The sequence below is a fragment of the Salarias fasciatus genome, chromosome 1 (genome assembly GCF_902148845.1).
Source record: "Salarias fasciatus chromosome 1, fSalaFa1.1, whole genome shotgun sequence".
Taxonomy (NCBI): domain Eukaryota; kingdom Metazoa; phylum Chordata; class Actinopteri; order Blenniiformes; family Blenniidae; genus Salarias; species Salarias fasciatus.
This window is the reverse complement of record NC_043745.1, coordinates 17803263-17830130: the sequence shown is the minus strand read 5'-3', so window position 1 is coordinate 17830130 and position 26868 is coordinate 17803263. Positions and strand designations below refer to the sequence as shown.

At 47.7% G+C, this 26868-nt stretch overlaps 18 non-coding genes across 18 annotated transcripts; all 18 read left to right on the top strand.

Annotated features, from left to right (window-relative positions):
* Positions 1-512: 512 nt before the first annotated feature.
* Positions 513-619, top strand: LOC115394771 (U6 spliceosomal RNA). The gene has a single exon (XR_003932157.1). It is a non-coding gene; the product is annotated as a U6 spliceosomal RNA (small nuclear RNA).
* Positions 620-2040: 1421 nt separating this feature from the next.
* On the top strand, positions 2041-2147 carry LOC115394763 (U6 spliceosomal RNA). The gene has a single exon (XR_003932156.1). It is a non-coding gene; the product is annotated as a U6 spliceosomal RNA (small nuclear RNA).
* A 1422-nt stretch (positions 2148-3569) lies between these two features.
* Positions 3570-3676, top strand: LOC115394759 (U6 spliceosomal RNA). Its single transcript, XR_003932155.1, has one exon. It is a non-coding gene; the product is annotated as a U6 spliceosomal RNA (small nuclear RNA).
* Positions 3677-5099: 1423 nt separating this feature from the next.
* Positions 5100-5206, top strand: LOC115394751 (U6 spliceosomal RNA). The gene has a single exon (XR_003932154.1). It is a non-coding gene; the product is annotated as a U6 spliceosomal RNA (small nuclear RNA).
* A 1422-nt stretch (positions 5207-6628) lies between these two features.
* Positions 6629-6735, top strand: LOC115394744 (U6 spliceosomal RNA). Its single transcript, XR_003932153.1, has one exon. It is a non-coding gene; the product is annotated as a U6 spliceosomal RNA (small nuclear RNA).
* A 1422-nt stretch (positions 6736-8157) lies between these two features.
* Positions 8158-8264, top strand: LOC115394736 (U6 spliceosomal RNA). The gene has a single exon (XR_003932151.1). It is a non-coding gene; the product is annotated as a U6 spliceosomal RNA (small nuclear RNA).
* A 1421-nt stretch (positions 8265-9685) lies between these two features.
* On the top strand, positions 9686-9792 carry LOC115394729 (U6 spliceosomal RNA). Its single transcript, XR_003932150.1, has one exon. It is a non-coding gene; the product is annotated as a U6 spliceosomal RNA (small nuclear RNA).
* Positions 9793-11213: 1421 nt separating this feature from the next.
* LOC115394715 (U6 spliceosomal RNA) lies at positions 11214-11320 on the top strand. Its single transcript, XR_003932148.1, has one exon. It is a non-coding gene; the product is annotated as a U6 spliceosomal RNA (small nuclear RNA).
* A 1422-nt stretch (positions 11321-12742) lies between these two features.
* Positions 12743-12849, top strand: LOC115394709 (U6 spliceosomal RNA). The gene has a single exon (XR_003932147.1). It is a non-coding gene; the product is annotated as a U6 spliceosomal RNA (small nuclear RNA).
* A 1422-nt stretch (positions 12850-14271) lies between these two features.
* Positions 14272-14378, top strand: LOC115394701 (U6 spliceosomal RNA). The gene has a single exon (XR_003932146.1). It is a non-coding gene; the product is annotated as a U6 spliceosomal RNA (small nuclear RNA).
* A 1422-nt stretch (positions 14379-15800) lies between these two features.
* LOC115394694 (U6 spliceosomal RNA) lies at positions 15801-15907 on the top strand. The gene has a single exon (XR_003932145.1). It is a non-coding gene; the product is annotated as a U6 spliceosomal RNA (small nuclear RNA).
* A 1422-nt stretch (positions 15908-17329) lies between these two features.
* LOC115394687 (U6 spliceosomal RNA) lies at positions 17330-17436 on the top strand. The gene has a single exon (XR_003932144.1). It is a non-coding gene; the product is annotated as a U6 spliceosomal RNA (small nuclear RNA).
* Positions 17437-18857: 1421 nt separating this feature from the next.
* On the top strand, positions 18858-18964 carry LOC115394834 (U6 spliceosomal RNA). Its single transcript, XR_003932174.1, has one exon. It is a non-coding gene; the product is annotated as a U6 spliceosomal RNA (small nuclear RNA).
* A 1420-nt stretch (positions 18965-20384) lies between these two features.
* LOC115394681 (U6 spliceosomal RNA) lies at positions 20385-20491 on the top strand. The gene has a single exon (XR_003932143.1). It is a non-coding gene; the product is annotated as a U6 spliceosomal RNA (small nuclear RNA).
* Positions 20492-21913: 1422 nt separating this feature from the next.
* LOC115394677 (U6 spliceosomal RNA) lies at positions 21914-22020 on the top strand. The gene has a single exon (XR_003932142.1). It is a non-coding gene; the product is annotated as a U6 spliceosomal RNA (small nuclear RNA).
* Positions 22021-23441: 1421 nt separating this feature from the next.
* Positions 23442-23548, top strand: LOC115394672 (U6 spliceosomal RNA). The gene has a single exon (XR_003932141.1). It is a non-coding gene; the product is annotated as a U6 spliceosomal RNA (small nuclear RNA).
* Positions 23549-24969: 1421 nt separating this feature from the next.
* Positions 24970-25076, top strand: LOC115394666 (U6 spliceosomal RNA). Its single transcript, XR_003932140.1, has one exon. It is a non-coding gene; the product is annotated as a U6 spliceosomal RNA (small nuclear RNA).
* A 1419-nt stretch (positions 25077-26495) lies between these two features.
* Positions 26496-26602, top strand: LOC115394658 (U6 spliceosomal RNA). Its single transcript, XR_003932139.1, has one exon. It is a non-coding gene; the product is annotated as a U6 spliceosomal RNA (small nuclear RNA).
* Positions 26603-26868: the final 266 nt, after the last annotated feature.

The window sequence follows — 26868 nt, the reverse complement described above, 5'->3', positions numbered from 1 at the left end:
GACGGATTAAGTCGTCCCTGACCCGGAGTCCGGAAAGCGCTCTGATTGGACGGGGGGCGGCCGAGGCGTACTAACTTCTCCCAGAAGTAAACAGCGTGCTTGTCTTCTTTGTTTCTCCATTGACTTTCACGCGACAGCTTTGAAAACGTCCACATTGTTATGCGCCCGTTTCATGATATCCATTTCTTCTAAAACTGCCGTTAAATGAACCGTCTCCGTTCGAGTGGAGCCACGGGCTGCCATCTTGGAATACTGCGCCATCACGGCGGAGCGTGAGACGAACGACTGAACTGATTTGCATTTCTCCCATCATGCACCAGCAAAAGTCCGAGAGATTCCGGACCAGAGGGACAAGAACTGAACCGGGGTGTCACCCACCCGGTCCCCTCCCTCTGGCTTGTCTGGACCAGGTCCCGTGACGTAAAGGTCCCGGTCCTGGTCTGGTCCCACCGTGAGTCTGAGGGGTCTCACTTCTCTCTCAGATAAATCCCACTCTGTCCAGTTGCTCAGCCGTGCGACTTTGATCGTGCATATACTAAAATTGGAACGATACAGAGAAGATTAGCATGGCCCCTGGCGCAAGGATGACACGCAAATTCGTGAAGCGTTCCTCACTTTAACTTTCATGGAAATCCGAACGTTTTCATCAAACACTCATTTTATCGATCAGAGCACAAACAGCACCACCAAGCCTCAAGAGGAAAGAGGGACTGCAGACTCGAATCTCAACAACTTCTTCACAATGTAAAAACCAGTGTGGTTACATGGGTGTTTTGAATTCTAAGTGGGTTTATTTAGGGGTGGGCGATATGGCCTGAAATTTATATCATGGTATAATTTGAAACTTGCACGGTAAAAAGTATATATCACGGTATAATTTGATATATACATTTCAGCATAACAGTCTTTGAATGGTTGCCATAGCACATGGTAAAAGCATGGAAGCAGGAAATAGTTTTTAAACTATTAAATAACATAAGTCAAGTTACTTTGAATCCCACCCATGTCCAGATTACAGATCAAGGGTCGGCAACTTGATTTGGCGTCGTGCCAGTTTTTTTGACAGATCCCTGTTCGTCGGTGGCAAACAGCTAAGCTAACAGCTGACCGAGGCACCGGTAGCGTCTATCAGCAGGCTACTTTTACGAAGTGTCCCTGAAGGCAGCAGGAGCTGCACGGCTCACGTTGTTCACTAACGCAGAGGATTTCAAGGTGTTTCACAGGTAATGAAGGCGGTTTAGGAGGATACTAACAGGTTAATGGACGGTGTTGCTGCCTCCGTGAAGGAGCCATCGCTGTTGTTGTGTACTTCTTCTTCAGGGAAGCGGGCATCTAAAAAGTTGCATTACTGCCACCCACAGGACGTAATGTGATATCGCGGTTGGGCGGCATGCCCAAAATCCCTACCGAGGGTCAAATTTATATCGCATACGGTTTCATACCGTGTATACCGCCCACCCCTAGGTTTGTTCTTAATTGAGCGATTGTGAATTGTATCGATGAGCTTCGTGTTTACATGGGACAAATGACGGATTAAGTCGTCCCTGACCCGGAGTCCGGAAAGCGCTCTGATTGGACGGGGGGCGGCCGAGGCGTACTAACTTCTCCCAGAAGTAAACAGCGTGCTTGTCTTCTTTGTTTCTCCATTGACTTTCACGCGACAGCTTTGAAAACGTCCACATTGTTATGCGCCCGTTTCATGATATCCATTTCTTCTAAAACTGCCGTTAAATGAACCGTCTCCGTTCGAGTGGAGCCACGGGCTGCCATCTTGGAATACTGCGCCATCACGGCGGAGCGTGAGACGAACGACTGAACTGATTTGCATTATCTCCCATCATGCACCAGCAAAAGTCCGAGAGATTCCGGACCAGAGGGACAAGAACTGAACCGGGGTGTCACCCACCCGGTCCCCTCCCTCTGGCTTGTCTGGACCAGGTCCCGTGACGTAAAGGTCCCGGTCCTGGTCTGGTCCCACCGTGAGTCTGAGGGGTCTCACTTCTCTCTCAGATAAATCCCACTCTGTCCAGTTGCTCAGCCGTGCGACTTTGATCGTGCATATACTAAAATTGGAACGATACAGAGAAGATTAGCATGGCCCCTGGCGCAAGGATGACACGCAAATTCGTGAAGCGTTCCTCACTTTAACTTTCATGGAAATCCGAACGTTTTCATCAAACACTCATTTTATCGATCAGAGCACAAACAGCACCACCAAGCCTCAAGAGGAAAGAGGGACTGCAGACTCGAATCTCAACAACTTCTTCACAATGTAAAAACCAGTGTGGTTACATGGGTGTTTTGAATTCTAAGTGGGTTTATTTAGGGGTGGGCGATATGGCCTGAAATTTATATCATGGTATAATTTGAAACTTGCACGGTAAAAAGTATATATCACGGTATAATTTGATATATACATTTCAGCATAACAGTCTTTGAATGGTTGCCATAGCACATGGTAAAAGCATGGAAGCAGGAAATAGTTTTTAAACTATTAAATAACATAAGTCAAGTTACTTTGAATCCCACCCATGTCCAGATTACAGATCAAGGGTCGGCAACTTGATTTGGCGTCGTGCCAGTTTTTTTTGACAGATCCCTGTTCGTCGGTGGCAAACAGCTAAGCTAACAGCTGACCGAGGCACCGGTAGCGTCTATCAGCAGGCTACTTTTACGAAGTGTCCCTGAAGGCAGCAGGAGCTGCACGGCTCACGTTGTTCACTAACGCAGAGGATTTCAAGGTGTTTCACAGGTAATGAAGGCGGTTTAGGAGGATACTAACAGGTTAATGGACGGTGTTGCTGCCTCCGTGAAGGAGCCATCGCTGTTGTTGTGTACTTCTTCTTCAGGGAAGCGGGCATCTAAAAAGTTGCATTACTGCCACCCACAGGACGTAATGTGATATCGCGGTTGGGCGGCATGCCCAAAATCCCTACCGAGGGTCAAATTTATATCGCATACGGTTTCATACCGTGTATACCGCCCACCCCTAGGTTTGTTCTTAATTGAGCGATTGTGAATTGTATCGATGAGCTTCGTGTTTACATGGGACAAATGACGGATTAAGTCGTCCCTGACCCGGAGTCCGGAAAGCGCTCTGATTGGACGGGGGGCGGCCGAGGCGTACTAACTTCTCCCAGAAGTAAACAGCGTGCTTGTCTTCTTTGTTTCTCCATTGACTTTCACGCGACAGCTTTGAAAACGTCCACATTGTTATGCGCCCGTTTCATGATATCCATTTCTTCTAAAACTGCCGTTAAATGAACCGTCTCCGTTCGAGTGGAGCCACGGGCTGCCATCTTGGAATACTGCGCCATCACGGCGGAGCGTGAGACGAACGACTGAACTGATTTGCATTTTCTCCCATCATGCACCAGCAAAAGTCCGAGAGATTCCGGACCAGAGGGACAAGAACTGAACCGGGGTGTCACCCACCCGGTCCCCTCCCTCTGGCTTGTCTGGACCAGGTCCCGTGACGTAAAGGTCCCGGTCCTGGTCTGGTCCCACCGTGAGTCTGAGGGGTCTCACTTCTCTCTCAGATAAATCCCACTCTGTCCAGTTGCTCAGCCGTGCGACTTTGATCGTGCATATACTAAAATTGGAACGATACAGAGAAGATTAGCATGGCCCCTGGCGCAAGGATGACACGCAAATTCGTGAAGCGTTCCTCACTTTAACTTTCATGGAAATCCGAACGTTTTCATCAAACACTCATTTTATCGATCAGAGCACAAACAGCACCACCAAGCCTCAAGAGGAAAGAGGGACTGCAGACTCGAATCTCAACAACTTCTTCACAATGTAAAAACCAGTGTGGTTACATGGGTGTTTTGAATTCTAAGTGGGTTTATTTAGGGGTGGGCGATATGGCCTGAAATTTATATCATGGTATAATTTCAAACTTGCACGGTAAAAAGTATATATCACGGTATAATTTGATATATACATTTCAGCATAACAGTCTTTGAATGGTTGCCATAGCACATGGTAAAAGCATGGAAGCAGGAAATAGTTTTTAAACTATTAAATAACATAAGTCAAGTTACTTTGAATCCCACCCATGTCCAGATTACAGATCAAGGGTCGGCAACTTGATTTGGCGTCGTGCCAGTTTTTTTTGACAGATCCCTGTTCGTCGGTGGCAAACAGCTAAGCTAACAGCTGACCGAGGCACCGGTAGCGTCTATCAGCAGGCTACTTTTACGAAGTGTCCCCTGAAGGCAGCAGGAGCTGCACGGCTCACGTTGTTCACTAACGCAGAGGATTTCAAGGTGTTTCACAGGTAATGAAGGCGGTTTAGGAGGATACTAACAGGTTAATGGACGGTGTTGCTGCCTCCGTGAAGGAGCCATCGCTGTTGTTGTGTACTTCTTCTTCAGGGAAGCGGGCATCTAAAAAGTTGCATTACTGCCACCCACAGGACGTAATGTGATATCGCGGTTGGGCGGCATGCCCAAAATCCCTACCGAGGGTCAAATTTATATCGCATACGGTTTCATACCGTGTATACCGCCCACCCCTAGGTTTGTTCTTAATTGAGCGATTGTGAATTGTATCGATGAGCTTCGTGTTTACATGGGACAAATGACGGATTAAGTCGTCCCTGACCCGGAGTCCGGAAAGCGCTCTGATTGGACGGGGGGCGGCCGAGGCGTACTAACTTCTCCCAGAAGTAAACAGCGTGCTTGTCTTCTTTGTTTCTCCATTGACTTTCACGCGACAGCTTTGAAAACGTCCACATTGTTATGCGCCCGTTTCATGATATCCATTTCTTCTAAAACTGCCGTTAAATGAACCGTCTCCGTTCGAGTGGAGCCACGGGCTGCCATCTTGGAATACTGCGCCATCACGGCGGAGCGTGAGACGAACGACTGAACTGATTTGCATTTTCTCCCATCATGCACCAGCAAAAGTCCGAGAGATTCCGGACCAGAGGGACAAGAACTGAACCGGGGTGTCACCCACCCGGTCCCCTCCCTCTGGCTTGTCTGGACCAGGTCCCGTGACGTAAAGGTCCCGGTCCTGGTCTGGTCCCACCGTGAGTCTGAGGGGTCTCACTTCTCTCTCAGATAAATCCCACTCTGTCCAGTTGCTCAGCCGTGCGACTTTGATCGTGCATATACTAAAATTGGAACGATACAGAGAAGATTAGCATGGCCCCTGGCGCAAGGATGACACGCAAATTCGTGAAGCGTTCCTCACTTTAACTTTCATGGAAATCCGAACGTTTTCATCAAACACTCATTTTATCGATCAGAGCACAAACAGCACCACCAAGCCTCAAGAGGAAAGAGGGACTGCAGACTCGAATCTCAACAACTTCTTCACAATGTAAAAACCAGTGTGGTTACATGGGTGTTTTGAATTCTAAGTGGGTTTATTTAGGGGTGGGCGATATGGCCTGAAATTTATATCATGGTATAATTTGAAACTTGCACGGTAAAAAGTATATATCACGGTATAATTTGATATATACATTTCAGCATAACAGTCTTTGAATGGTTGCCATAGCACATGGTAAAAGCATGGAAGCAGGAAATAGTTTTTAAACTATTAAATAACATAAGTCAAGTTACTTTGAATCCCACCCATGTCCAGATTACAGATCAAGGGTCGGCAACTTGATTTGGCGTCGTGCCAGTTTTTTTTGACAGATCCCTGTTCGTCGGTGGCAAACAGCTAAGCTAACAGCTGACCGAGGCACCGGTAGCGTCTATCAGCAGGCTACTTTTACGAAGTGTCCCTGAAGGCAGCAGGAGCTGCACGGCTCACGTTGTTCACTAACGCAGAGGATTTCAAGGTGTTTCACAGGTAATGAAGGCGGTTTAGGAGGATACTAACAGGTTAATGGACGGTGTTGCTGCCTCCGTGAAGGAGCCATCGCTGTTGTTGTGTACTTCTTCTTCAGGGAAGCGGGCATCTAAAAAGTTGCATTACTGCCACCCACAGGACGTAATGTGATATCGCGGTTGGGCGGCATGCCCAAAATCCCTACCGAGGGTCAAATTTATATCGCATACGGTTTCATACCGTGTATACCGCCCACCCCTAGGTTTGTTCTTAATTGAGCGATTGTGAATTGTATCGATGAGCTTCGTGTTTACATGGGACAAATGACGGATTAAGTCGTCCCTGACCCGGAGTCCGGAAAGCGCTCTGATTGGACGGGGGGCGGCCGAGGCGTACTAACTTCTCCCAGAAGTAAACAGCGTGCTTGTCTTCTTTGTTTCTCCATTGACTTTCACGCGACAGCTTTGAAAACGTCCACATTGTTATGCGCCCGTTTCATGATATCCATTTCTTCTAAAACTGCCGTTAAATGAACCGTCTCCGTTCGAGTGGAGCCACGGGCTGCCATCTTGGAATACTGCGCCATCACGGCGGAGCGTGAGACGAACGACTGAACTGATTTGCATTTTCTCCCATCATGCACCAGCAAAAGTCCGAGAGATTCCGGACCAGAGGGACAAGAACTGAACCGGGGTGTCACCCACCCGGTCCCCTCCCTCTGGCTTGTCTGGACCAGGTCCCGTGACGTAAAGGTCCCGGTCCTGGTCTGGTCCCACCGTGAGTCTGAGGGGTCTCACTTCTCTCTCAGATAAATCCCACTCTGTCCAGTTGCTCAGCCGTGCGACTTTGATCGTGCATATACTAAAATTGGAACGATACAGAGAAGATTAGCATGGCCCCTGGCGCAAGGATGACACGCAAATTCGTGAAGCGTTCCTCACTTTAACTTTCATGGAAATCCGAACGTTTTCATCAAACACTCATTTTATCGATCAGAGCACAAACAGCACCACCAAGCCTCAAGAGGAAAGAGGGACTGCAGACTCGAATCTCAACAACTTCTTCACAATGTAAAAACCAGTGTGGTTACATGGGTGTTTTGAATTCTAAGTGGGTTTATTTAGGGGTGGGCGATATGGCCTGAAATTTATATCATGGTATAATTTGAAACTTGCACGGTAAAAAGTATATATCACGGTATAATTTGATATATACATTTCAGCATAACAGTCTTTGAATGGTTGCCATAGCACATGGTAAAAGCATGGAAGCAGGAAATAGTTTTTAAACTATTAAATAACATAAGTCAAGTTACTTTGAATCCCACCCATGTCCAGATTACAGATCAAGGGTCGGCAACTTGATTTGGCGTCGTGCCAGTTTTTTTTGACAGATCCCTGTTCGTCGGTGGCAAACAGCTAAGCTAACAGCTGACCGAGGCACCGGTAGCGTCTATCAGCAGGCTACTTTTACGAAGTGTCCCTGAAGGCAGCAGGAGCTGCACGGCTCACGTTGTTCACTAACGCAGAGGATTTCAAGGTGTTTCACAGGTAATGAAGGCGGTTTAGGAGGATACTAACAGGTTAATGGACGGTGTTGCTGCCTCCGTGAAGGAGCCATCGCTGTTGTTGTGTACTTCTTCTTCAGGGAAGCGGGCATCTAAAAAGTTGCATTACTGCCACCCACAGGACGTAATGTGATATCGCGGTTGGGCGGCATGCCCAAAATCCCTACCGAGGGTCAAATTTATATCGCATACGGTTTCATACCGTGTATACCGCCCACCCCTAGGTTTGTTCTTAATTGAGCGATTGTGAATTGTATCGATGAGCTTCGTGTTTACATGGGACAAATGACGGATTAAGTCGTCCCTGACCCGGAGTCCGGAAAGCGCTCTGATTGGACGGGGGGCGGCCGAGGCGTACTAACTTCTCCCAGAAGTAAACAGCGTGCTTGTCTTCTTTGTTTCTCCATTGACTTTCACGCGACAGCTTTGAAAACGTCCACATTGTTATGCGCCCGTTTCATGATATCCATTTCTTCTAAAACTGCCGTTAAATGAACCGTCTCCGTTCGAGTGGAGCCACGGGCTGCCATCTTGGAATACTGCGCCATCACGGCGGAGCGTGAGACGAACGACTGAACTGATTTGCATTTTCTCCCATCATGCACCAGCAAAAGTCCGAGAGATTCCGGACCAGAGGGACAAGAACTGAACCGGGGTGTCACCCACCCGGTCCCCTCCCTCTGGCTTGTCTGGACCAGGTCCCGTGACGTAAAGGTCCCGGTCCTGGTCTGGTCCCACCGTGAGTCTGAGGGGTCTCACTTCTCTCTCAGATAAATCCCACTCTGTCCAGTTGCTCAGCCGTGCGACTTTGATCGTGCATATACTAAAATTGGAACGATACAGAGAAGATTAGCATGGCCCCTGGCGCAAGGATGACACGCAAATTCGTGAAGCGTTCCTCACTTTAACTTTCATGGAAATCCGAACGTTTTCATCAAACACTCATTTTATCGATCAGAGCACAAACAGCACCACCAAGCCTCAAGAGGAAAGAGGGACTGCAGACTCGAATCTCAACAACTTCTTCACAATGTAAAAACCAGTGTGGTTACATGGGTGTTTTGAATTCTAAGTGGGTTTATTTAGGGGTGGGCGATATGGCCTGAAATTTATATCATGGTATAATTTCAAACTTGCACGGTAAAAAGTATATATCACGGTATAATTTGATATATACATTTCAGCATAACAGTCTTTGAATGGTTGCCATAGCACATGGTAAAAGCATGGAAGCAGGAAATAGTTTTTAAACTATTAAATAACATAAGTCAAGTTACTTTGAATCCCACCCATGTCCAGATTACAGATCAAGGGTCGGCAACTTGATTTGGCGTCGTGCCAGTTTTTTTTGACAGATCCCTGTTCGTCGGTGGCAAACAGCTAAGCTAACAGCTGACCGAGGCACCGGTAGCGTCTATCAGCAGGCTACTTTTACGAAGTGTCCCTGAAGGCAGCAGGAGCTGCACGGCTCACGTTGTTCACTAACGCAGAGGATTTCAAGGTGTTTCACAGGTAATGAAGGCGGTTTAGGAGGATACTAACAGGTTAATGGACGGTGTTGCTGCCTCCGTGAAGGAGCCATCGCTGTTGTTGTGTACTTCTTCTTCAGGGAAGCGGGCATCTAAAAAGTTGCATTACTGCCACCCACAGGACGTAATGTGATATCGCGGTTGGGCGGCATGCCCAAAATCCCTACCGAGGGTCAAATTTATATCGCATACGGTTTCATACCGTGTATACCGCCCACCCCTAGGTTTGTTCTTAATTGAGCGATTGTGAATTGTATCGATGAGCTTCGTGTTTACATGGGACAAATGACGGATTAAGTCGTCCCTGACCCGGAGTCCGGAAAGCGCTCTGATTGGACGGGGGGCGGCCGAGGCGTACTAACTTCTCCCAGAAGTAAACAGCGTGCTTGTCTTCTTTGTTTCTCCATTGACTTTCACGCGACAGCTTTGAAAACGTCCACATTGTTATGCGCCCGTTTCATGATATCCATTTCTTCTAAAACTGCCGTTAAATGAACCGTCTCCGTTCGAGTGGAGCCACGGGCTGCCATCTTGGAATACTGCGCCATCACGGCGGAGCGTGAGACGAACGACTGAACTGATTTGCATTTCTCCCATCATGCACCAGCAAAAGTCCGAGAGATTCCGGACCAGAGGGACAAGAACTGAACCGGGGTGTCACCCACCCGGTCCCCTCCCTCTGGCTTGTCTGGACCAGGTCCCGTGACGTAAAGGTCCCGGTCCTGGTCTGGTCCCACCGTGAGTCTGAGGGGTCTCACTTCTCTCTCAGATAAATCCCACTCTGTCCAGTTGCTCAGCTGTGCGACTTTGATCGTGCATATACTAAAATTGGAACGATACAGAGAAGATTAGCATGGCCCCTGGCGCAAGGATGACACGCAAATTCGTGAAGCGTTCCTCACTTTAACTTTCATGGAAATCCGAACGTTTTCATCAAACACTCATTTTATCGATCAGAGCACAAACAGCACCACCAAGCCTCAAGAGGAAAGAGGGACTGCAGACTCGAATCTCAACAACTTCTTCACAATGTAAAAACCAGTGTGGTTACATGGGTGTTTTGAATTCTAAGTGGGTTTATTTAGGGGTGGGCGATATGGCCTGAAATTTATATCATGGTATAATTTGAAACTTGCACGGTAAAAAGTATATATCACGGTATAATTTGATTTATACATTTCAGCATAACAGTCTTTGAATGGTTGCCATAGCACATGGTAAAAGCATGGAAGCAGGAAATAGTTTTTAAACTATTAAATAACATAAGTCAAGTTACTTTGAATCCCACCCATGTCCAGATTACAGATCAAGGGTCGGCAACTTGATTTGGCGTCGTGCCAGTTTTTTTTGACAGATCCCTGTTCGTCGGTGGCAAACAGCTAAGCTAACAGCTGACCGAGGCACCGGTAGCGTCTATCAGCAGGCTACTTTTACGAAGTGTCCCTGAAGGCAGCAGGAGCTGCACGGCTCACGTTGTTCACTAACGCAGAGGATTTCAAGGTGTTTCACAGGTAATGAAGGCGGTTTAGGAGGATACTAACAGGTTAATGGACGGTGTTGCTGCCTCCGTGAAGGAGCCATCGCTGTTGTTGTGTACTTCTTCTTCAGGGAAGCGGGCATCTAAAAAGTTGCATTACTGCCACCCACAGGACGTAATGTGATATCGCGGTTGGGCGGCATGCCCAAAATCCCTACCGAGGGTCAAATTTATATCGCATACGGTTTCATACCGTGTATACCGCCCACCCCTAGGTTTGTTCTTAATTGAGCGATTGTGAATTGTATCGATGAGCTTCGTGTTTACATGGGACAAATGACGGATTAAGTCGTCCCTGACCCGGAGTCCGGAAAGCGCTCTGATTGGACGGGGGGCGGCCGAGGCGTACTAACTTCTCCCAGAAGTAAACAGCGTGCTTGTCTTCTTTGTTTCTCCATTGACTTTCACGCGACAGCTTTGAAAACGTCCACATTGTTATGCGCCCGTTTCATGATATCCATTTCTTCTAAAACTGCCGTTAAATGAACCGTCTCCGTTCGAGTGGAGCCACGGGCTGCCATCTTGGAATACTGCGCCATCACGGCGGAGCGTGAGACGAACGACTGAACTGATTTGCATATCTCCCATCATGCACCAGCAAAAGTCCGAGAGATTCCGGACCAGAGGGACAAGAACTGAACCGGGGTGTCACCCACCCGGTCCCCTCCCTCTGGCTTGTCTGGACCAGGTCCCGTGACGTAAAGGTCCCGGTCCTGGTCTGGTCCCACCGTGAGTCTGAGGGGTCTCACTTCTCTCTCAGATAAATCCCACTCTGTCCAGTTGCTCAGCCGTGCGACTTTGATCGTGCATATACTAAAATTGGAACGATACAGAGAAGATTAGCATGGCCCCTGGCGCAAGGATGACACGCAAATTCGTGAAGCGTTCCTCACTTTAACTTTCATGGAAATCCGAACGTTTTCATCAAACACTCATTTTATCGATCAGAGCACAAACAGCACCACCAAGCCTCAAGAGGAAAGAGGGACTGCAGACTCGAATCTCAACAACTTCTTCACAATGTAAAAACCAGTGTGGTTACATGGGTGTTTTGAATTCTAAGTGGGTTTATTTAGGGGTGGGCGATATGGCCTGAAATTTATATCATGGTATAATTTCAAACTTGCACGGTAAAAAGTATATATCACGGTATAATTTGATATATACATTTCAGCATAACAGTCTTTGAATGGTTGCCATAGCACATGGTAAAAGCATGGAAGCAGGAAATAGTTTTTAAACTATTAAATAACATAAGTCAAGTTACTTTGAATCCCACCCATGTCCAGATTACAGATCAAGGGTCGGCAACTTGATTTGGCGTCGTGCCAGTTTTTTTTGACAGATCCCTGTTCGTCGGTGGCAAACAGCTAAGCTAACAGCTGACCGAGGCACCGGTAGCGTCTATCAGCAGGCTACTTTTACGAAGTGTCCCTGAAGGCAGCAGGAGCTGCACGGCTCACGTTGTTCACTAACGCAGAGGATTTCAAGGTGTTTCACAGGTAATGAAGGCGGTTTAGGAGGATACTAACAGGTTAATGGACGGTGTTGCTGCCTCCGTGAAGGAGCCATCACTGTTGTTGTGTACTTCTTCTTCAGGGAAGCGGGCATCTAAAAAGTTGCATTACTGCCACCCACAGGACGTAATGTGATATCGCGGTTGGGCGGCATGCCCAAAATCCCTACCGAGGGTCAAATTTATATCGCATACGGTTTCATACCGTGTATACCGCCCACCCCTAGGTTTGTTCTTAATTGAGCGATTGTGAATTGTATCGATGAGCTTCGTGTTTACATGGGACAAATGACGGATTAAGTCGTCCCTGACCCGGAGTCCGGAAAGCGCTCTGATTGGACGGGGGGCGGCCGAGGCGTACTAACTTCTCCCAGAAGTAAACAGCGTGCTTGTCTTCTTTGTTTCTCCATTGACTTTCACGCGACAGCTTTGAAAACGTCCACATTGTTATGCGCCCGTTTCATGATATCCATTTCTTCTAAAACTGCCGTTAAATGAACCGTCTCCGTTCGAGTGGAGCCACGGGCTGCCATCTTGGAATACTGCGCCATCACGGCGGAGCGTGAGACGAACGACTGAACTGATTTGCATTTTCTCCCATCATGCACCAGCAAAAGTCCGAGAGATTCCGGACCAGAGGGACAAGAACTGAACCGGGGTGTCACCCACCCGGTCCCCTCCCTCTGGCTTGTCTGGACCAGGTCCCGTGACGTAAAGGTCCCGGTCCTGGTCTGGTCCCACCGTGAGTCTGAGGGGTCTCACTTCTCTCTCAGATAAATCCCACTCTGTCCAGTTGCTCAGCCGTGCGACTTTGATCGTGCATATACTAAAATTGGAACGATACAGAGAAGATTAGCATGGCCCCTGGCGCAAGGATGACACGCAAATTCGTGAAGCGTTCCTCACTTTAACTTTCATGGAAATCCGAACGTTTTCATCAAACACTCATTTTATCGATCAGAGCACAAACAGCACCACCAAGCCTCAAGAGGAAAGAGGGACTGCAGACTCGAATCTCAACAACTTCTTCACAATGTAAAAACCAGTGTGGTTACATGGGTGTTTTGAATTCTAAGTGGGTTTATTTAGGGGTGGGCGATATGGCCTGAAATTTATATCATGGTATAATTTGAAACTTGCACGGTAAAAAGTATATATCACGGTATAATTTGATATATACATTTCAGCATAACAGTCTTTGAATGGTTGCCATAGCACATGGTAAAAGCATGGAAGCAGGAAATAGTTTTTAAACTATTAAATAACATAAGTCAAGTTACTTTGAATCCCACCCATGTCCAGATTACAGATCAAGGGTCGGCAACTTGATTTGGCGTCGTGCCAGTTTTTTTTTGACAGATCCCTGTTCGTCGGTGGCAAACAGCTAAGCTAACAGCTGACCGAGGCACCGGTAGCGTCTATCAGCAGGCTACTTTTACGAAGTGTCCCTGAAGGCAGCAGGAGCTGCACGGCTCACGTTGTTCACTAACGCAGAGGATTTCAAGGTGTTTCACAGGTAATGAAGGCGGTTTAGGAGGATACTAACAGGTTAATGGACGGTGTTGCTGCCTCCGTGAAGGAGCCATCGCTGTTGTTGTGTACTTCTTCTTCAGGGAAGCGGGCATCTAAAAAGTTGCATTACTGCCACCCACAGGACGTAATGTGATATCGCGGTTGGGCGGCATGCCCAAAATCCCTACCGAGGGTCAAATTTATATCGCATACGGTTTCATACCGTGTATACCGCCCACCCCTAGGTTTGTTCTTAATTGAGCGATTGTGAATTGTATCGATGAGCTTCGTGTTTACATGGGACAAATGACGGATTAAGTCGTCCCTGACCCGGAGTCCGGAAAGCGCTCTGATTGGACGGGGGGCGGCCGAGGCGTACTAACTTCTCCCAGAAGTAAACAGCGTGCTTGTCTTCTTTGTTTCTCCATTGACTTTCACGCGACAGCTTTGAAAACGTCCACATTGTTATGCGCCCGTTTCATGATATCCATTTCTTCTAAAACTGCCGTTAAATGAACCGTCTCCGTTCGAGTGGAGCCACGGGCTGCCATCTTGGAATACTGCGCCATCACGGCGGAGCGTGAGACGAACGACTGAACTGATTTGCATATCTCCCATCATGCACCAGCAAAAGTCCGAGAGATTCCGGACCAGAGGGACAAGAACTGAACCGGGGTGTCACCCACCCGGTCCCCTCCCTCTGGCTTGTCTGGACCAGGTCCCGTGACGTAAAGGTCCCGGTCCTGGTCTGGTCCCACCGTGAGTCTGAGGGGTCTCACTTCTCTCTCAGATAAATCCCACTCTGTCCAGTTGCTCAGCCGTGCGACTTTGATCGTGCATATACTAAAATTGGAACGATACAGAGAAGATTAGCATGGCCCCTGGCGCAAGGATGACACGCAAATTCGTGAAGCGTTCCTCACTTTAACTTTCATGGAAATCCGAACGTTTTCATCAAACACTCATTTTATCGATCAGAGCACAAACAGCACCACCAAGCCTCAAGAGGAAAGAGGGACTGCAGACTCGAATCTCAACAACTTCTTCACAATGTAAAAACCAGTGTGGTTACATGGGTGTTTTGAATTCTAAGTGGGTTTATTTAGGGGTGGGCGATATGGCCTGAAATTTATATCATGGTATAATTTGAAACTTGCACGGTAAAAAGTATATATCACGGTATAATTTGATATATACATTTCAGCATAACAGTCTTTGAATGGTTGCCATAGCACATGGTAAAAGCATGGAAGCAGGAAATAGTTTTTAAACTATTAAATAACATAAGTCAAGTTACTTTGAATCCCACCCATGTCCAGATTACAGATCAAGGGTCGGCAACTTGATTTGGCGTCGTGCCAGTTTTTTTTTGACAGATCCCTGTTCGTCGGTGGCAAACAGCTAAGCTAACAGCTGACCGAGGCACCGGTAGCGTCTATCAGCAGGCTACTTTTACGAAGTGTCCCTGAAGGCAGCAGGAGCTGCACGGCTCACGTTGTTCACTAACGCAGAGGATTTCAAGGTGTTTCACAGGTAATGAAGGCGGTTTAGGAGGATACTAACAGGTTAATGGACGGTGTTGCTGCCTCCGTGAAGGAGCCATCGCTGTTGTTGTGTACTTCTTCTTCAGGGAAGCGGGCATCTAAAAAGTTGCATTACTGCCACCCACAGGACGTAATGTGATATCGCGGTTGGGCGGCATGCCCAAAATCCCTACCGAGGGTCAAATTTATATCGCATACGGTTTCATACCGTGTATACCGCCCACCCCTAGGTTTGTTCTTAATTGAGCGATTGTGAATTGTATCGATGAGCTTCGTGTTTACATGGGACAAATGACGGATTAAGTCGTCCCTGACCCGGAGTCCGGAAAGCGCTCTGATTGGACGGGGGGCGGCCGAGGCGTACTAACTTCTCCCAGAAGTAAACAGCGTGCTTGTCTTCTTTGTTTCTCCATTGACTTTCACGCGACAGCTTTGAAAACGTCCACATTGTTATGCGCCCGTTTCATGATATCCATTTCTTCTAAAACTGCCGTTAAATGAACCGTCTCCGTTCGAGTGGAGCCACGGGCTGCCATCTTGGAATACTGCGCCATCACGGCGGAGCGTGAGACGAACGACTGAACTGATTTGCATATCTCCCATCATGCACCAGCAAAAGTCCGAGAGATTCCGGACCAGAGGGACAAGAACTGAACCGGGGTGTCACCCACCCGGTCCCCTCCCTCTGGCTTGTCTGGACCAGGTCCCGTGACGTAAAGGTCCCGGTCCTGGTCTGGTCCCACCGTGAGTCTGAGGGGTCTCACTTCTCTCTCAGATAAATCCCACTCTGTCCAGTTGCTCAGCCGTGCGACTTTGATCGTGCATATACTAAAATTGGAACGATACAGAGAAGATTAGCATGGCCCCTGGCGCAAGGATGACACGCAAATTCGTGAAGCGTTCCTCACTTTAACTTTCATGGAAATCCGAACGTTTTCATCAAACACTCATTTTATCGATCAGAGCACAAACAGCACCACCAAGCCTCAAGAGGAAAGAGGGACTGCAGACTCGAATCTCAACAACTTCTTCACAATGTAAAAACCAGTGTGGTTACATGGGTGTTTTGAATTCTAAGTGGGTTTATTTAGGGGTGGGCGATATGGCCTGAAATTTATATCATGGTATAATTTGAAACTTGCACGGTAAAAAGTATATATCACGGTATAATTTGATATATACATTTCAGCATAACAGTCTTTGAATGGTTGCCATAGCACATGGTAAAAGCATGGAAGCAGGAAATAGTTTTTAAACTATTAAATAACATAAGTCAAGTTACTTTGAATCCCACCCATGTCCAGATTACAGATCAAGGGTCGGCAACTTGATTTGGCGTCGTGCCAGGTTTTTTTTGACAGATCCCTGTTCGTCGGTGGCAAACAGCTAAGCTAACAGCTGACCGAGGCACCGGTAGCGTCTATCAGCAGGCTACTTTTACGAAGTGTCCCTGAAGGCAGCAGGAGCTGCACGGCTCACGTTGTTCACTAACGCAGAGGATTTCAAGGTGTTTCACAGGTAATGAAGGCGGTTTAGGAGGATACTAACAGGTTAATGGACGGTGTTGCTGCCTCCGTGAAGGAGCCATCGCTGTTGTTGTGTACTTCTTCTTCAGGGAAGCGGGCATCTAAAAAGTTGCATTACTGCCACCCACAGGACGTAATGTGATATCGCGGTTGGGCGGCATGCCCAAAATCCCTACCGAGGGTCAAATTTATATCGCATACGGTTTCATACCGTGTATACCGCCCACCCCTAGGTTTGTTCTTAATTGAGCGATTGTGAATTGTATCGATGAGCTTCGTGTTTACATGGGACAAATGACGGATTAAGTCGTCCCTGACCCGGAGTCCGGAAAGCGCTCTGATTGGACGGGGGGCGGCCGAGGCGTACTAACTTCTCCCAGAAGTAAACAGCGTGCTTGTCTTCTTTGTTTCTCCATTGACTTTCACGCGACAGCTTTGAAAACGTCCACATTGTTATGCGCCCGTTTCATGATATCCATTTCTTCTAAAACTGCCGTTAAATGAACCGTCTCCGTTCGAGTGGAGCCACGGGCTGCCATCTTGGAATACTGCGCCATCACGGCGGAGCGTGAGACGAACGACTGAACTGATTTGCATATCTCCCATCATGCACCAGCAAAAGTCCGAGAGATTCCGGACCAGAGGGACAAGAACTGAACCGGGGTGTCACCCACCCGGTCCCCTCCCTCTGGCTTGTCTGGACCAGGTCCCGTGACGTAAAGGTCCCGGTCCTGGTCTGGTCCCACCGTGAGTCTGAGGGGTCTCACTTCTCTCTCAGATAAATCCCACTCTGTCCAGTTGCTCAGCCGTGCGACTTTGATCGTGCATATACTAAAATTGGAACGATACAGAGAAGATTAGCATGGCCCCTGGCGCAAGGATGACACGCAAATTCGTGAAGCGTTCCTCACTTTAACTTTCATGGAAATCCGAACGTTTTCATCAAACACTCATTTTATCGATCAGAGCACAAACAGCACCACCAAGCCTCAAGAGGAAAGAGGGACTGCAGACTCGAATCTCAACAACTTCTTCACAATGTAAAAACCAGTGTGGTTACATGGGTGTTTTGAATTCTAAGTGGGTTTATTTAGGGGTGGGCGATATGGCCTGAAATTTATATCATGGTATAATTTGAAACTTGCACGGTAAAAAGTATATATCACGGTATAATTTGGTATATACATTTCAGCATAACAGTCTTTGAATGGTTGCCATAGCACATGGTAAAAGCATGGAAGCAGGAAATAGTTTTTAAACTATTAAATAACATAAGTCAAGTTACTTTGAATCCCACCCATGTCCAGATTACAGATCAAGGGTCGGCAACTTGATTTGGCGTCGTGCCAGTTTTTTTTGACAGATCCCTGTTCGTCGGTGGCAAACAGCTAAGCTAACAGCTGACCGAGGCACCGGTAGCGTCTATCAGCAGGCTACTTTTACGAAGTGTCCCTGAAGGCAGCAGGAGCTGCACGGCTCACGTTGTTCACTAACGCAGAGGATTTCAAGGTGTTTCACAGGTAATGAAGGCGGTTTAGGAGGATACTAACAGGTTAATGGACGGTGTTGCTGCCTCCGTGAAGGAGCCATCGCTGTTGTTGTGTACTTCTTCTTCAGGGAAGCGGGCATCTAAAAAGTTGCATTACTGCCACCCACAGGACGTAATGTGATATCGCGGTTGGGCGGCATGCCCAAAATCCCTACCGAGGGTCAAATTTATATCGCATACGGTTTCATACCGTGTATACCGCCCACCCCTAGGTTTGTTCTTAATTGAGCGATTGTGAATTGTATCGATGAGCTTCGTGTTTACATGGGACAAATGACGGATTAAGTCGTCCCTGACCCGGAGTCCGGAAAGCGCTCTGATTGGACGGGGGGCGGCCGAGGCGTACTAACTTCTCCCAGAAGTAAACAGCGTGCTTGTCTTCTTTGTTTCTCCATTGACTTTCACGCGACAGCTTTGAAAACGTCCACATTGTTATGCGCCCGTTTCATGATATCCATTTCTTCTAAAACTGCCGTTAAATGAACCGTCTCCGTTCGAGTGGAGACACGGGCTGCCATCTTGGAATACTGCGCCATCACGGCGGAGCGTGAGACGAACGACTGAACTGATTTGCATATCTCCCATCATGCACCAGCAAAAGTCCGAGAGATTCCGGACCAGAGGGACAAGAACTGAACCGGGGTGTCACCCACCCGGTCCCCTCCCTCTGGCTTGTCTGGACCAGGTCCCGTGACGTAAAGGTCCCGGTCCTGGTCTGGTCCCACCGTGAGTCTGAGGGGTCTCACTTCTCTCTCAGATAAATCCCACTCTGTCCAGTTGCTCAGCCGTGCGACTTTGATCGTGCATATACTAAAATTGGAACGATACAGAGAAGATTAGCATGGCCCCTGGCGCAAGGATGACACGCAAATTCGTGAAGCTTTCCTCACTTTAACTTTCATGGAAATCCGAACGTTTTCATCAAACACTCATTTTATCGATCAGAGCACAAACAGCACCACCAAGCCTCAAGAGGAAAGAGGGACTGCAGACTCGAATCTCAACAACTTCTTCACAATGTAAAAACCAGTGTGGTTACATGGGTGTTTTGAATTCTAAGTGGGTTTATTTAGGGGTGGGCGATATGGCCTGAAATTTATATCATGGTATAATTTGAAACTTGCACGGTAAAAAGTATATATCACGGTATAATTTGGTATATACATTTCAGCATAACAGTCTTTGAATGGTTGCCATAGCACATGGTAAAAGCATGGAAGCAGGAAATAGTTTTTAAACTATTAAATAACATAAGTCAAGTTACTTTGAATCCCACCCATGTCCAGATTACAGATCAAGGGTCGGCAACTTGATTTGGCGTCGTGCCAGTTTTTTTTGACAGATCCCTGTTCGTCGGTGGCAAACAGCTAAGCTAACAGCTGACCGAGGCACCGGTAGCGTCTATCAGCAGGCTACTTTTACGAAGTGTCCCTGAAGGCAGCAGGAGCTGCACGGCTCACGTTGTTCACTAACGCAGAGGATTTCAAGGTGTTTCACAGGTAATGAAGGCGGTTTAGGAGGATACTAACAGGTTAATGGACGGTGTTGCTGCCTCCGTGAAGGAGCCATCGCTGTTGTTGTGTACTTCTTCTTCAGGGAAGCGGGCATCTAAAAAGTTGCATTACTGCCACCACAGGACGTAATGTGATATCGCGGTTGGGCGGCATGCCCAAAATCCCTACCGAGGGTCAAATTTATATCGCATACGGTTTCATACCGTGTATACCGCCCACCCCTAGGTTTGTTCTTAATTGAGCGATTGTGAATTGTATCGATGAGCTTCGTGTTTACATGGGACAAATGACGGATTAAGTCGTCCCTGACCCGGAGTCCGGAAAGCGCTCTGATTGGACGGGGGGCGGCCGAGGCGTACTAACTTCTCCCAGAAGTAAACAGCGTGCTTGTCTTCTTTGTTTCTCCATTGACTTTCACGTGACAGCTTTGAAAACGTCCACATTGTTATGCGCCCGTTTCATGATATCCATTTCTTCTAAAACTGCCGTTAAATGAACCGTCTCCGTTCGAGTGGAGCCACGGGCTGCCATCTTGGAATACTGCGCCATCACGGCGGAGCGTGAGACGAACGACTGAACTGATTTGCATATCTCCCATCATGCACCAGCAAAAGTCCGAGAGATTCCGGACCAGAGGGACAAGAACTGAACCGGGGTGTCACCCACCCGGTCCCCTCCCTCTGGCTTGTCTGGACCAGGTCCCGTGACGTAAAGGTCCCGGTCCTGGTCTGGTCCCACCGTGAGTCTGAGGGGTCTCACTTCTCTCTCAGATAAATCCCACTCTGTCCAGTTGCTCAGCCGTGCGACTTTGATCGTGCATATACTAAAATTGGAACGATACAGAGAAGATTAGCATGGCCCCTGGCGCAAGGATGACACGCAAATTCGTGAAGCGTTCCTCACTTTAACTTTCATGGAAATCCGAACGTTTTCATCAAACACTCATTTTATCGATCAGAGCACAAACAGCACCACCAAGCCTCAAGAGGAAAGAGGGACTGCAGACTCGAATCTCAACAACTTCTTCACAATGTAAAAACCAGTGTGGTTACATGGGTGTTTTGAATTCTAAGTGGGTTTATTTAGGGGTGGGCGATATGGCCTGAAATTTATATCATGGTATAATTTGAAACTTGCACGGTAAAAAGTATATATCACGGTATAATTTGATATATACATTTCAGCATAACAGTCTTTGAATGGTTGCCATAGCACATGGTAAAAGCATGGAAGCAGGAAATAGTTTTTAAACTATTAAATAACATAAGTCAAGTTACTTTGAATCCCACCCATGTCCAGATTACAGATCAAGGGTCGGCAACTTGATTTGGCGTCGTGCCAGTTTTTTTTTGACAGATCCCTGTTCGTCGGTGGCAAACAGCTAAGCTAACAGCTGACCGAGGCACCGGTAGCGTCTATCAGCAGGCTACTTTTACGAAGTGTCCCTGAAGGCAGCAGGAGCTGCACGGCTCACGTTGTTCACTAACGCAGAGGATTTCAAGGTGTTTCACAGGTAATGAAGGCGGTTTAGGAGGATACTAACAGGTTAATGGACGGTGTTGCTGCCTCCGTGAAGGAGCCATCGCTGTTGTTGTGTACTTCTTCTTCAGGGAAGCGGGCATCTAAAAAGTTGCATTACTGCCACCCACAGGACGTAATGTGATATCGCGGTTGGGCGGCATGCCCAAAATCCCTACCGAGGGTCAAATTTATATCGCATACGGTTTCATACCGTGTATACCGCCCACCCCTAGGTTTGTTCTTAATTGAGCGATTGTGAATTGTATCGATGAGCTTCGTGTTTACATGGGACAAATGACGGATTAAGTCGTCCCTGACCCGGAGTCCGGAAAGCGCTCTGATTGGACGGGGGGCGGCCGAGGCGTACTAACTTCTCCCAGAAGTAAACAGCGTGCTTGTCTTCTTTGTTTCTCCATTGACTTTCACGCGACAGCTTTGAAAACGTCCACATTGTTATGCGCCCGTTTCATGATATCCATTTCTTCTAAAACTGCCGTTAAATGAACCGTCTCCGTTCGAGTGGAGCCACGGGCTGCCATCTTGGAATACTGCGCCATCACGGCGGAGCGTGAGACGAACGACTGAACTGATTTGCATATCTCCCATCATGCACCAGCAAAAGTCCGAGAGATTCCGGACCAGAGGGACAAGAACTGAACCGGGGTGTCACCCACCCGGTCCCCTCCCTCTGGCTTGTCTGGACCAGGTCCCGTGACGTAAAGGTCCCGGTCCTGGTCTGGTCCCACCGTGAGTCTGAGGGGTCTCACTTCTCTCTCAGATAAATCCCACTCTGTCCAGTTGCTCAGCCGTGCGACTTTGATCGTGCATATACTAAAATTGGAACGATACAGAGAAGATTAGCATGGCCCCTGGCGCAAGGATGACACGCAAATTCGTGAAGCGTTCCTCACTTTAACTTTCATGGAAATCCGAACGTTTTCATCAAACACTCATTTTATCGATCAGAGCACAAACAGCACCACCAAGCCTCAAGAGGAAAGAGGGACTGCAGACTCGAATCTCAACAACTTCTTCACAATGTAAAAACCAGTGTGGTTACATGGGTGTTTTGAATTCTAAGTGGGTTTATTTAGGGGTGGGCGATATGGCCTGAAATTTATATCATGGTATAATTTCAAACTTGCACGGTAAAAAGTATATATCACGGTATAATTTGGTATATACATTTCAGCATAACAGTCTTTGAATGGTTGCCATAGCACATGGTAAAAGCATGGAAGCAGGAAATAGTTTTTAAACTATTAAATAACATAAGTCAAGTTACTTTGAATCCCACCCATGTCCAGATTACAGATCAAGGGTCGGCAACTTGATTTGGCGTCGTGCCAGTTTTTTTTGACAGATCCCTGTTCGTCGGTGGCAAACAGCTAAGCTAACAGCTGACCGAGGCACCGGTAGCGTCTATCAGCAGGCTACTTTTACGAAGTGTCCCTGAAGGCAGCAGGAGCTGCACGGCTCACGTTGTTCACTAACGCAGAGGATTTCAAGGTGTTTCACAGGTAATGAAGGCGGTTTAGGAGGATACTAACAGGTTAATGGACGGTGTTGCTGCCTCCGTGAAGGAGCCATCGCTGTTGTTGTGTACTTCTTCTTCAGGGAAGCGGGCATCTAAAAAGTTGCATTACTGCCACCCACAGGACGTAATGTGATATCGCGGTTGGGCGGCATGCCCAAAATCCCTACCGAGGGTCAAATTTATATCGCATACGGTTTCATACCGTGTATACCGCCCACCCCTAGGTTTGTTCTTAATTGAGCGATTGTGAATTGTATCGATGAGCTTCGTGTTTACATGGGACAAATGACGGATTAAGTCGTCCCTGACCCGGAGTCCGGAAAGCGCTCTGATTGGACGGGGGGCGGCCGAGGCGTACTAACTTCTCCCAGAAGTAAACAGCGTGCTTGTCTTCTTTGTTTCTCCATTGACTTTCACGTGACAGCTTTGAAAACGTCCACATTGTTATGCGCCCGTTTCATGATATCCATTTCTTCTAAAACTGCCGTTAAATGAACCGTCTCCGTTCGAGTGGAGCCACGGGCTGCCATCTTGGAATACTGCGCCATCACGGCGGAGCGTGAGACGAACGACTGAACTGATTTGCATATCTCCCATCATGCACCAGCAAAAGTCCGAGAGATTCCGGACCAGAGGGACAAGAACTGAACCGGGGTGTCACCCACCCGGTCCCCTCCCTCTGGCTTGTCTGGACCAGGTCCCGTGACGTAAAGGTCCCGGTCCTGGTCTGGTCCCACCGTGAGTCTGAGGGGTCTCACTTCTCTCTCAGATAAATCCCACTCTGTCCAGTTGCTCAGCCGTGCGACTTTGATCGTGCATATACTAAAATTGGAACGATACAGAGAAGATTAGCATGGCCCCTGGCGCAAGGATGACACGCAAATTCGTGAAGCGTTCCTCACTTTAACTTTCATGGAAATCCGAACGTTTTCATCAAACACTCATTTTATCGATCAGAGCACAAACAGCACCACCAAGCCTCAAGAGGAAAGAGGGACTGCAGACTCGAATCTCAACAACTTCTTCACAATGTAAAAACCAGTGTGGTTACATGGGTGTTTTGAATTCTAAGTGGGTTTATTTAGGGGTGGGCGATATGGCCTGAAATTTATATCATGGTATAATTTGAAACTTGCACGGTAAAAAGTATATATCACGGTATAATTTGATATATACATTTCAGCATAACAGTCTTTGAATGGTTGCCATAGCACATGGTAAAAGCATGGAAGCAGGAAATAGTTTTTAAACTATTAAATAACATAAGTCAAGTTACTTTGAATCCCACCCATGTCCAGATTACAGATCAAGGGTCGGCAACTTGATTTGGCGTCGTGCCAGTTTTTTTTTGACAGATCCCTGTTCGTCGGTGGCAAACAGCTAAGCTAACAGCTGACCGAGGCACCGGTAGCGTCTATCAGCAGGCTACTTTTACGAAGTGTCCCTGAAGGCAGCAGGAGCTGCACGGCTCACGTTGTTCACTAACGCAGAGGATTTCAAGGTGTTTCACAGGTAATGAAGGCGGTTTAGGAGGATACTAACAGGTTAATGGACGGTGTTGCTGCCTCCGTGAAGGAGCCATCGCTGTTGTTGTGTACTTCTTCTTCAGGGAAGCGGGCATCTAAAAAGTTGCATTACTGCCACCCACAGGACGTAATGTGATATCGCGGTTGGGCGGCATGCCCAAAATCCCTACCGAGGGTCAAATTTATATCGCATACGGTTTCATACCGTGTATACCGCCCACCCCTAGGTTTGTTCTTAATTGAGCGATTGTGAATTGTATCGATGAGCTTCGTGTTTACATGGGACAAATGACGGATTAAGTCGTCCCTGACCCGGAGTCCGGAAAGCGCTCTGATTGGACGGGGGGCGGCCGAGGCGTACTAACTTCTCCCAGAAGTAAACAGCGTGCTTGTCTTCTTTGTTTCTCCATTGACTTTCACGCGACAGCTTTGAAAACGTCCACATTGTTATGCGCCCGTTTCATGATATCCATTTCTTCTAAAACTGCCGTTAAATGAACCGTCTCCGTCGAGTGGAGCCACGGGCTGCCATCTTGGAATACTGCGCCATCACGGCGGAGCGTGAGACGAACGACTGAACTGATTTGCATATCTCCCATCATGCACCAGCAAAAGTCCGAGAGATTCCGGACCAGAGGGACAAGAACTGAACCGGGGTGTCACCCACCCGGTCCCCTCCCTCTGGCTTGTCTGGACCAGGTCCCGTGACGTAAAGGTCCCGGTCCTGGTCTGGTCCCACCGTGAGTCTGAGGGGTCTCACTTCTCTCTCAGATAAATCCCACTCTGTCCAGTTGCTCAGCCGTGCGACTTTGATCGTGCATATACTAAAATTGGAACGATACAGAGAAGATTAGCATGGCCCCTGGCGCAAGGATGACACGCAAATTCGTGAAGCGTTCCTCACTTTAACTTTCATGGAAATCCGAACGTTTTCATCAAACACTCATTTTATCGATCAGAGCACAAACAGCACCACCAAGCCTCAAGAGGAAAGAGGGACTGCAGACTCGAATCTCAACAACTTCTTCACAATGTAAAAACCAGTGTGGTTACATGGGTGTTTTGAATTCTAAGTGGGTTTATTTAGGGGTGGGCGATATGGCCTGAAATTTATATCATGGTATAATTTGAAACTTGCACGGTAAAAAGTATATATCACGGTATAATTTGGTATATACATTTCAGCATAACAGTCTTTGAATGGTTGCCATAGCACATGGTAAAAGCATGGAAGCAGGAAATAGTTTTTAAACTATTAAATAACATAAGTCAAGTTACTTTGAATCCCACCCATGTCCAGATTACAGATCAAGGGTCGGCAACTTGATTTGGCGTCGTGCCAGTTTTTTTTGACAGATCCCTGTTCGTCGGTGGCAAACAGCTAAGCTAACAGCTGACCGAGGCACCGGTAGCGTCTATCAGCAGGCTACTTTTACGAAGTGTCCCTGAAGGCAGCAGGAGCTGCACGGCTCACGTTGTTCACTAACGCAGAGGATTTCAAGGTGTTTCACAGGTAATGAAGGCGGTTTAGGAGGATACTAACAGGTTAATGGACGGTGTTGCTGCCTCCGTGAAGGAGCCATCGCTGTTGTTGTGTACTTCTTCTTCAGGGAAGCGGGCATCTAAAAGTTGCATTACTGCCACCCACAGGACGTAATGTGATATCGCGGTTGGGCGGCATGCCCAAAATCCCTACCGAGGGTCAAATTTATATCGCATACGGTTTCATACCGTGTATACCGCCCACCCCTAGGTTTGTTCTTAATTGAGCGATTGTGAATTGTATCGATGAGCTTCGTGTTTACATGGGACAAATGACGGATTAAGTCGTCCCTGACCCGGAGTCCGGAAAGCGCTCTGATTGGACGGGGGGCGGCCGAGGCGTACTAACTTCTCCCAGAAGTAAACAGCGTGCTTGTCTTCTTTGTTTCTCCATTGACTTTCACGCGACAGCTTTGAAAACGTCCACATTGTTATGCGCCCGTTTCATGATATCCATTTCTTCTAAAACTGCCGTTAAATGAACCGTCTCCGTTCGAGTGGAGCCACGGGCTGCCATCTTGGAATACTGCGCCATCACGGCGGAGCGTGAGACGAACGACTGAACTGATTTGCATATCTCCCATCATGCACCAGCAAAAGTCCGAGAGATTCCGGACCAGAGGGACAAGAACTGAACCGGGGTGTCACCCACCCGGTCCCCTCCCTCTGGCTTGTCTGGACCAGGTCCCGTGACGTAAGGTCCCGGTCCTGGTCTGGTCCCACCGTGAGTCTGAGGGGTCTCACTTCTCTCTCAGATAAATCCCACTCTGTCCAGTTGCTCAGCCGTGCGACTTTGATCGTGCATATACTAAAATTGGAACGATACAGAGAAGATTAGCATGGCCCCTGGCGCAAGGATGACACGCAAATTCGTGAAGCGTTCCTCACTTTAACTTTCATGGAAATCCGAACGTTTTCATCAAACACTCATTTTATCGATCAGAGCACAAACAGCACCACCAAGCCTCAAGAGGAAAGAGGGACTGCAGACTCGAATCTCAACAACTTCTTCACAATGTAAAAACCAGTGTGGTTACATGGGTGTTTTGAATTCTAAGTGGGTTTATTTAGGGGTGGGCGATATGGCCTGAAATTTATATCATGGTATAATTTCAAACTTGCACGGTAAAAAGTATATATCACGGTATAATTTGATAT